The following is an 11683-nucleotide window of genomic DNA, read 5'->3' on the forward strand; positions in this document are numbered from 1 at the left end:
CAGGCACATAAGGCATCCTCCTAGATCGTTAGTCCTATTCTAGCATGTTGTTCTACTAAAACTGAAACAAATAATCATAATATAAACTTGTATGGGTAATTTGGAAGTACTTACTTGAGCTCGGTTGATTGCATGCACCACACCCTTTTCTTTTAAGAAAACTCTTTTTCTTTCTAAGTTCTTTTTCAAAATTCTTTTCGAATATGTTTCTCTTTTTAAAATCTTTTACTATTTCCTTAGTTTGAGTTCAGTCATACCCGTAAGTGTGCCTGAATCCCTCAAACCAAGGCTCTGATACCAACTTGTAACGACCCAAAATACGACCCAAATTTTTTTGTTTAAATAGTGCTAAAAGCTAACAATCATCCATAATATATAATGAAACCGTACGTCACAAATCCCAAAAAGTTATAATAGATGTGTCATGACAAGCAAATTGTATCAACGTATCGTAGTATCTGAAACAAACACCCAGGATAAAAAAAACTGAAGCTGTGGTATGTGCGATGTCATCAACTCGAGCTCTTCCCTTTGCTAGCGGATGTACCTGAAACCAAAACGGAAAACTGTAAGCACGAAGCTTAGTGAGCTCCCCCAAAATACCACATACCATATAATAACATATAAAGCACATACTGGGCCTTGCCCACTACATCGGACCGAGATCCGGAAACTGCATCGGACCGAATCCAGAAACTGCATCGGACCGAAGTCCGGAAACTAACTAATGCCTTGCCCTCTGCATCGGACCGAAGTCCGGAAACTGCATCAGATCGAAGTCTGGAACTAACTGCATCGGACCGAAGTCCAGAACTGCATCAGACCGAAGTCTGGAACTAACTGCATCACACCGAAGTCTGGAACTGATTGGGACCTTGTCCCCTGCATCGGACCGAAGTCGAGAACTGTCTTAACATAACATAGCATAAACATATCAACTAGCATGGACACATATACTACATACTGCATCTGTGACATCGCCAAAATCACGGCTAGAAAAGACCGGTTTCATTTATTCTTTTAAAATAATTTTAGAATAAATCTTTTTGATTGAAAAGAATTGCGGAATTTGTTCCCAAAACAAAATACGATAAAATAAAGTTTATCAAAGCATTTCATCAAGAGATGCATTTTCATTATATAACAATATTCGGGATGTCATGTTTCGATAAACAGACCAAAAGCATAAGCCACAAAAGATAGACCATACATCAGTTACATATAACAACTGGTCTAATATCAAAAGATCCTGATAAGTCGTCCAACTTATGCTCTTGTGCCATTACCTGTAATACAACAAAACTAAGTGGGTCAGGCTTGGGAGCCTGGTGAGCATATAGGTTTTTCAACCCATAATAAATAATTATATTTAATTTTACCAACCAACAATAACCCGATTACCCATTCTCGTTATCCTCACTTTACGTCCCTAAAACAACATCTATTACAAGGGACCTAATCTAGGATTTTCATCGGGACGGACATTACTGCAAGGGGTTTCCTCAACAATAGATGTCCTAAGGGCAACCATGAGGGGGATAGAGTACACCGGTGAACACATCGTTGACAACACCTACAGGTTATGAACCTGCTAGCGTTCCACAAGACTGTCTAGAAAGAGTCTGTGGTCGTCATCCATACTCCGCTAGATGACTAGGTCAACAAAAACAACATCAAGGCCTCTCATCAGTTTATCACACGACAACTATCTACCCAAGTTCTACCTAACATTTTGTAGATAACAATATACATATACGTACATATGCAACTTAAAAACTAATAAAATATTCATTTAATACTTGTTTCAAATATACAGATTCATTCCAAGTAACAGATAATATATATCTATATACACATAACACGTATTCACTCGGAGATACTTTATATCTATGTGTTAGAAGAAAAGGAACATACACTCACTTGATCAGAAGATGATCGGACAACACTACGACTTGCAGAAGTAGTATTCTTCGGTAGATCTGGTAGATCTTCACACTCCGGGCTTCTCACAGGCAGAGCTTTGGCTCGGAAACTCTTTTCTTCTCGGGATCTTCAGGCTTCGGATCTCAGGATGATACCGGGGCTTCGGGGGGTTAGAATAGGGCTTAAAGAGGGTATCAGGAGTGGGAGAGTAAGGGAGTAGCAACCTAAATCGGCTGACCCTTGATTTCTATTTATAGGGTGAATTTTTTGGGTTCACGTCGTGAGTTGTAATGCTCACGTCGTGAGGCTTGATTATCACTGCATGCATCACTCGTCCACTTGGGTCTTCCAGCTCTGGAAGGGTCAAATCTCTGAATTAACGTCGTGAACACAGTGTTCACGTCGTGAACTCTGACACAGTACTGAGTTTCGTGCCCCGAACTTCAGAAATTCATATCTTTCGCATACGAGCTCTGTTTTTTATGTTATTTATATGAACGCGTAGGTAAAAACTAGATCCACAAATTTTATTTAGACTTCATCGGCTAATTTTGACTTTATTTTTATTATATTATTTTTAGTAGGCCGGAACAGGAAAACTCCGTTAGAAAATCATAAATCCTTCGTCCGACGTCCGTTTTCGTCTGTATTTCCATTGTTGCACTACTATTGATGAGATCTTCAACTATCATTTAGAAAGTTTTTGCTAAATATCGCTCAATCTCATATTCAAACTTCGGGTTGTCTACTACCAAGCTGAAACTTCGAAAAATCATAACTTCCTCATACGAAGTCAGATTTGGGCGTTCTTTTTATGTACACTCTCAGTTTAATGTATTCTACAATTTTCGTTTAGCTTACTAAGGCTAGATATCTCTCTAACGTAAATTTCACTTTTTACGTCATTCAACATTGTCGGTTCTGTCGCGAAACTTTGACAGATCATAACTTCTTTGTTATAACTCGGATTTCAACATTCATTACATATTCGGAAACCTCGTTTCAACTACTACATCATTATCCATAGATATCAAGCTTATCTAACATTTCATATTGACGCTTATTTTCATTCTTAATTTAATTAAGACACACCATTAAGCACAAAGCACATAATACTCAAATAATACACTTCTATTATTTCAAAACGGGCTACAAAGGTTAACCTAGACTATTATATAAACATTAATGACAAGCCCAGAAACACAGGCATTACAATTCTCTCCACCTTAGAATGATTCCGTCCTCGGAATCACACATCAACAAAAAAATGCGGATAACGACTCCTCATGTCACTCTCTGTTTCCCAGGTGAGGTTTGGCCCATTCGTGTGTTTCCATCGGACAAGCACTAATTCAACCATCTTGCGTCGTAACTTCTCAAATAACACACATGAAAAGTGTTATGAATACCATTCAATTCTTCGGATAATTCGAGCTTGTAAGCTTGATTCCCAACCCTCTAAAGAACTTTAAATGGTCCAATAACCTTGGACTCAACTTTCCCCTTTTACTAAATCTTATAAGTCCCTTCCACGACGAGAATTTAAGCAAAACCGAATCTCCAACTTTAAAGGTCATCGGACTTCTTTTCTTGTCATCGTAGCTCTATTGACGATCCTGAGCTGCTAACATTCTTTCCCTAATTATTTTCAACTTTTCAGCAGTTTGATGAACTATCTCTGGTCCCATAAACTGCTTTTCCCCAGTCTCAAGCCAACAAGACGGCATACGACACTTCTGTCCGTACAATGATTGATAAGGTGCCATCTTAATGCTCGAGTGGAAACTATTATTGTAGGAAAATTCTACCAGAGGTAAATGTTTATCCCAATTACCTAGGAATTCCAGAGTACATGCTCTCAACATATCTTCAAGTGTTTGTATCGTTCTTTCGCTCTGACCATCAGTCTGTGGATGGTAAGCTGTACTTAAACACAACTTGGTACCCAATTCCTCTTGTAGACTTCTCCAAACCTTGAGGTGAAACAACTGTCACGATCCGATATAATCGTTAACGAAACACCGTGAAGCCTCACAATTTCCTTCATGTAAGAATTCGCAAGCTTTTCCATAGACCACTTCTCATTGGCTGCTATGAAATGTGCACTCTTAGTGAATCGGTCAACGACCACCCAAATCATGTCATGACCATTTTTCGTTATGGGCAGTTTAGTGACAAAATCCATAGCAATGTCTTCCCACTTACCCATAGGCGCAGGAAAAGGTTCATAACTCTCGTATGGTTTCTGATGTTGTGTCTTAACTCTTGCATAAGTCACACACTCGGCCACATACTTTGCAACATCAAGCTTCATCGTCTGCCACCAATAGTAGGGTTTCAGGTCCCTATACATTTTAGTGCTACCGGGATGAATCAAATATATGGTCTTATGAGCTTCTTCCATCAGAAGATCTCTGACTCCTCCTATCTTAGGTATCTAAATCCGATCTTGGAACACCTTCATTCCATGACTGTTTAAATCGAACACCAACATTTTGCCAAACGTTCTTCCTTTCGGTCATTTTTCACAGAAGCTTCCTCTTGTGCTTTCTTTATACTCTCCACAATTTTCATGACAACTTATATTCCCAACGCTCTTGACCTTTTTCTTTCAAGATTGACTTTCCGACTGAGAGCATCAGCAAAAACATTAGCCTTACTGGGGTGGTAAAGTATCTCGCAGTCGTAGTCCTTATGTAACTCTAGCCAGCGTCGTTGCCTCATATTCAATTCCTTCTGACTAAAGAGATATTGGAGACTCTTATGATCAGTGAAAAGTTTGCACTTCATGCCGAAGAGGTAATGCCTCCATATTTTCAGAGCGAAAACTACCGTTGCCAACTCCATATCATGAGTCGGGTAATTCTTTTCATGCTCTTTCAGCTGTCGAGATGCATATGCGATCACCTTATCTCTTTGGGTCAAAACACAACCCAATACAACCCCAGACGCATCGCTATAAACAGCGAAGTCTTCAACTCCATCAGGTAGATATAAAATTGGTGCCTCACATAACTTCTACTTTAGCTTCTCGAATGCTTCTTTATGCTTATCACTCCAAGCATAAGTAGCTCATTTGTGGGTCAAAGCTGTTAATGGAGTACCGATCGAAGAAAAGCCTTGGATAAACTTTCGGTAATATTCGGCTAATCCCAAAAAGCTTCGGATCTCCGTGGGACTTTTCGGTTGTTCCCACTTCATCACAGCTTCGATCTTTGTTGGATCAACCATTATCCCTTCTTGGTTGACCATGTGACCCAATAATTGGACTTCTTGAATCCAAAAATCACATTTTGAGAACTTTGCATACAACTTCTCCTTCTTCAACACTTCCAACACTTCTCGCAAGTATCTGCCATGCTCCTCTTGGCTTTTCGAGTAAATCAGAATGTCATCTATGAACACTATCACAGATTTATCTAGGAACAGATTACAAACTCGGTTCATTAAATCCATGAAGGCTGCTGGAGCATTGGTTAGTCCAAACGACATAACCAAAAACTCGTAGTGTCCATATCGCGTTCTGAATGCAGTCTTCTTGATATCCTGCTCTTTCACCTTCAGCTGATGATATCATGACCTTAGGTCGATCTTTAAAAAATAACTTGAACCTTGTAGTTGATCGAACAGGTCATCAATCCTTAGCAATGAATACCTATTCTTTATTGTTGCCTTGTTCATCTCTCTGTAATCGATGCACATTCTCATGCTTCCATCTTTCTTCTTCACGAATAACACCAGAGCTCCCTAAGGTGATGAACTAGGTCTAATGAAACCTTTGTCTAATAACTCATGAAGTTGCATCATAAGCTCCTTCATCTCTGTTGATGCTAATCGGTAAGGTGCTTTTGCTATCGGCATCGTCCCAGGTAACAAGTCAATACAGAATTCTACTTGTCAATCAGGCGGTAATCCAAGAAGATCTTCAGGAAATACTTCCAGATAATCACACACCACAGGAATGCTCTGCACCTCATTTTTCTCCTTCTTTGCATCAATCACAAATGCTAGATACGATGTACATCCTTTGGCCAAACACTTTTCGACTTTCATCAATGAAATGATTCCAGAATTTACTCTGCGTTTATCTCCATACACCATAAACGACTCTTTCCCCGGCGGGTTTACTTTGACTATCTTCTTCTTGCACAATATCTCGACATCATTGGTGCTAATCCAATCCATTCCAAGCACGATGTCGAAAACGTTTAGTTCGATAGGCAATAATCCCTCATGGAACTTATTCCCATTCAAGTCAATTAAGATGTTTTGCATACGATGGCTAATATGTACAAACTTGCCACTAGCAACTTCGACTAATAAGGCATTATCTAGTCTATCAATAGGCAAAGCTAGTTTTCTACCAAATTCATGCGAAATAAAAGAGTTGTTGGCTCCAGAATCAAATAAAATTTGGGTAGGCAATTCGTTTACAAGAAAGGTACCTGAAGCGGCATCAACTTCATCTTTAGCAGCTTCCAGTGTCATATGGAATGCTCTTGCCTTCGGCTTTGGCGTAATATTGGGTCTAGCTGCCTCCTTATTCTTCGGGAAATTCCTTGAGATGTGACCTTCCTCACCGCAACCATAACAAACTTTCTTGGTGAGCGTGCAGTCGTTGGCATAGTGCCCTGGCTTTCCACATTTAAAACATATGACCACTACCTCACATTTTCCATGATGCTTCTTCGTACATTTGTCGCACCATTTCGCTTTGCCTTCTCCTCCTCTCGAACTAGACTTCGAGAACTTGTTTTTCTTGTTGGACCCTAAAGGTCCATTGAACTTCCTCTTTTCACCAACCTCTGACCTCTCCAGACCTTTCTCCCTGATCTGGGTCTCAACATTCTTAGCAGCCCAGATGGAAGCTTTCAAAGTCGTTGCTTGCTTAACCATTGGACCAAAGTCCGCTGGTAAACCGCGACCAAATTTGTTGACCTTTGCTAGTTCAGTTAGAACTAGGTACGGAACAAGTTTCATATTCTCTGTAAAACTTGCAGTGATTCAATAACGCTCATCTTTCCCTTCTTCAAATTCTGAAAATCATTATTGATTTCTAGAAGGTCCTGCTCTGAGCAGTATTGTAATTTCAACTGTTCCACAAAGTCTTCCCAAGACATCTTGCTAGCTTCTCCCTTGGGCATCGAGTCAGCTAGTAACTTCCACCAGTTTAGTACCCTAGATTTTAACAGAGGGATTGCAAGAGCGGTCTTCTGTCAGTTGCTGTATTCACAACTTTCGAACATAGTCTCCATTTCGGAGATCCAATTGATCACTTCCACTGGCGTCAGGATTCCGGATAGACATAGTGGTTTGGATGCCATGAAATCCTTATACTTGCACCCACGCACATCATTTCCTCTATCCTAGTTATTCTGCCTAAGAATCGGTAGGTCGTCTTGACCGATGATCCCACTAAAGTTTCCTCCTTCAGACTGCCCTCCATTTACTTGGGACTCTTTGACATGAATTGACAATTCTTCTTGATTCTGCCTGAGCAGACGTCTAGTTTCCTCAATCTGAAGATCCAACATCGTCTGAATCATCAATTGCACTTTGGCCATTGTTATTGGCTCAGGTGCTGCTGCTGCAATAGCTACTTGCTCTATTACAGGTATTTGATTCCACTTTTCGTCCATGTTTCCAACTCCACTCCTTGTTCTCACCATTTTTGATCTACACACCGAATAAGGTGAAATTAGGTCCTCATTCACGATAGATATTCAAATTATCCTGAAACATTTACATGCTAGTTCTAATATCGTATACATACGTTTAGAATCCTAAACACATACGGTTTCTAGATCCAATCGGCAACAGACCATAGATCCGAACAAATAATATCATATATGGCAATATATAACATTTAGCACATGAAATCATTTTCGGCAACTTTCCTAAAATAAACTAGTGCTCGTGTCTGAAATATAACAGACACACATCTAACAACCTTCACTCAGCATTCTAAGTTTAAGTCTAGAAATCCTACAAATTCCTAGTTCACTTAAACTAATGCTTTGATACCTACTGTGACATCCCCAAAATCACAGCCAGAAAACACCGGTTTCATTTATGCTTTTAAAATAATTTCAGAGTAAATCCTTTTGATTTAAAAGAGTTGCGGAATTTGTTCCTAAAACAAAATATGATAAAATAAAGTTCATCAAAGCATTTCATCAAGAGATGCATTTTCATTATATAACAATATTCGGGATGTCATGTTCCGATAAACAGACCAAAAGCATAAACCACAAAAGATAGACCATACATAAGTTACATATAACAACTGGTCTAATATTCAAAAGATCTTGATAAGTCGTCCAACTTATGCTCTTGTGCCATTACCTGTAATACAACAAAACTAAGTGGGTCAGGCTTGGGAGCCTGGTGAGCATATAGGTTTTTCAACCCACAATAAATAATTATATTTAATTTCACCAACCAACAATAACCCGATTACCCATTCTCGTTATCCTCACTTTACATCCCTAAAACAACATCTATTACAAGGGACCTAATCTAGGATTTTCATCGGGATGGACATTACTGTAAGGGGTTACCTCAACAATAGATATCATAAAGGCAACCATGAGGGGGATAGAGTACACCGGTGAACACATCGTTCACAACACCTACAGGTTATGAACCTGCTAGCGTTCCACAAGCCTGTCTAGAAAGAGTCCGTGGTCGTCATCCATACTGCGCTAGATGACTAGGTCAACAAAAACAACATCGAGGCCTCTCATCAGTTTATCACACGGCAACTATCTACCCAATTTCTACCAAACATTTTGTAGATAACAATATACATATGCGTACATATGCAACTTAGAAAAACTAATAAGATATTCAGTTAATACTCGTTCCAAATATACAGATTCATTCCAAGTAACGGATAATATATATCTATATACACATAGAACGTATTCACTCGGAGATACTTTATATCTATGTGTTAGAAGAAAAGGAATATACACTCACTTGATCAGAAGTTGATCGGACAGCACTACGACTTGCAGAAGTAGTATTGTTCGGTAGATCTTGAAGATCTTCACACTTCGGGCTTCTCGCAGGCAGAGCTTCGCCTCGGGAACTCTTTTCTTCTTGGGATCTTCGGGCTTCGGGACTCGCTTCGAGTCTTGGGAAGTGATGTGCACGAAAGTACCCACGAATTTTAATATTTATAACCTAACAAAGTTAACTAACTATGCACTTATAGGTAGTGTACCTAGTCAGATTACAGTATATCTTAGGTAAGTCGGGTGTCGATCACAGGGAACGATGTTACTAATTAATCTACATGCTATCAAATTAAGCTAATTATTAACAAGTTTAGGAAGGGTTTTATCTGATTTACAAGATCTGACGAACTTAACTCAAATTCAATCAATAAGTAAAAACACTCTTGTATAGTTCGAATCCACTTTGTCCTTATGGCTAGCTAATAATTATGGATTATCAAGTTGGTTGTAATTGTATTAGTAATTTAAGTCTAACTTTACCAATAATAAAATTAATTATTAGAACCGTTCCCCGGCAACGACGCCAAAAACTTGATGTGTGTGAAACAAACTAGTTTTGATCCTACTAACATAGACACAAAATAAACACACGAAAGGCAGTGTACCTATCAATTAGTAATATAGTTCAAGCAAGTAGGGTATCGAACACAGGGAACGGTAAACAATTAAAATAAATGCTAATATTATCTAAATAAAACAAGTAATAAAAAGGGGGTTTCTCTAGTTTTGCAAGATTAGAAACTTAATCAATCAATTAACTTTCAAACAAAGACAATTAACAACTAAGAAGAACAAGAAAGGACAACTAGATTCAATGATAAAAGAGACTTCTGTTCAGATTCGATTCACTTACTCCTATGGTTCATTTCGTGGCAAGTGCAATGGATTAATATGTCAATGGTTACCGATTCCTAATGTGATTGGGTTCATGTTCATTATTACCAATCCTTTAGTAGACAAGTTAATTCAAACAATGGCCAGTTGATTAAACTAACAAGTTTCCTAGTGTTTAATTCGTATCAAGCAAGACTTATAATAATAGTTAATCAAATTTGTTCAATTCAATCAACTCATGTATAGATGTTCATCACACATGCTCACACATTGATTTACATATTTTATAGTTAACCCTAGTTTCATATTCACTATTCCTAGGCATACAACCTTATATTCATAAAACTATATGAATCAAGTAATCAAGAAGATATTCATGCAATTCAATCACTTATTTTTTAACTAAAAACATTTGTCATCAATACATAATGATCTTTAATAAGCTTAAAAAGATGAATAACCAAATTAATATCAATTCAACCACTCAATCAAACCATATTCATAAGATTATCTCATCCAAACAGAAGTAAAAATCTTTTAGCTCATATCTAAAGCAAGTAATAACCTAAAATCAAAATCTAATGATTCAAACATGGTTCAAAACAAAGATTAAGAAAAGAAGAATGATTATTTGCCTTTGATTCTCTTCTAAATTGTCTCTTATGTTGCAATCTCGAAAATAGCAGCTCCAAGAACCCTTCTGGTCTTCAAAAGTTGCAGCTAGCCTCCACAAAAAAGTTAGGGTTCGAATGAGAAGAGTTTCTATATATAAATTTTGAAAACAGCATCAACTCTACGGGTTTTCACCAAAAACTGGTCGAGTTTTTTCGATAATCCGCGTATACAGCGTGTACGGCAAGGCATCTTCGAATCTGGAACATTCTACCCAACTCGTCGAGTTTGTGCTAAAAACTCGTTGAGTTTCTTTTGGAATAAACATTTTCTAAAAACACGAAAGTCGTCCGAAATTGTGTCTAGTTTTCATAACATTTTGAATCTCGTCAATCGGAGTTACGGTTCATGAGATATGGCCAAAACACTGATGAGGGGTCAAGCTGTCCAGCAACATCCTTCTTTCTTCAAAATCCAAGATCCAAGCTTCCAATCACTCAATCCTCTTCCTTTCTCACCCGAGCATGTCCTTTATTGCTGAAATTGAAATATTAAGCTAATTAAGTATCTTTTGTTCATAAAATGATATAAAATCAACAATAATTAATAAGATAATGAATGATTTCTATGACTAAATAAGCCCATATCATTGGTTGTAATTGTATTAGTAATTTAAGTCTAACTTTACCAATAATTAATTAATTCATGTCAAATTATGTATGGTCACACACAATTAAACACATAACTAATTATGAATATGAATATGCTATGTAAAATTTATTATGCAAACACAATTATAGTCACAATCCACGTTCTTTAACACAACTAAGTTTATTTACTCTAATTACTAACTAAGATTGGTCAATCCTAGCTCTAACAATTTAATGTTCACTAAATCATTAGGTAAACAAGTTCATGCAGTTAATGGTCACTAAGCTACACTAAACATGAAGTTAAGCAACTAAAGAAACAAACACAAACATGCTAGGTAACTATAAATCAAACACAAGCAATTCACCAACTAAATAAATCCATAAAAATTAAGCTATTCATAAGTTGGAAGCTTCATCTAGCTAAACAAGAGTAGCTAGATTCAGCTGCTCATAATAGCAACTAACACATTAACACAAATCAAAGTATAGTGAAACATGTTACTAAGTAACAAATAAGCAAACTAAATTATGGATCTTCACTCTTTTGGTGTTGAAAGCTTCTTTCCAGGACTTTTCTTCTGCTCAAAATCACCTTTTGGAACCCCTTTCTCTGGCCAAAAAAATCTCTAGTTCGTAATG

This window comes from Lactuca saligna, chromosome 6 (genome assembly GCF_052625555.1).
Source record: "Lactuca saligna cultivar CGN05327 chromosome 6, ASM5262555v1, whole genome shotgun sequence".
Classification (NCBI taxonomy): domain Eukaryota; kingdom Viridiplantae; phylum Streptophyta; class Magnoliopsida; order Asterales; family Asteraceae; genus Lactuca; species Lactuca saligna.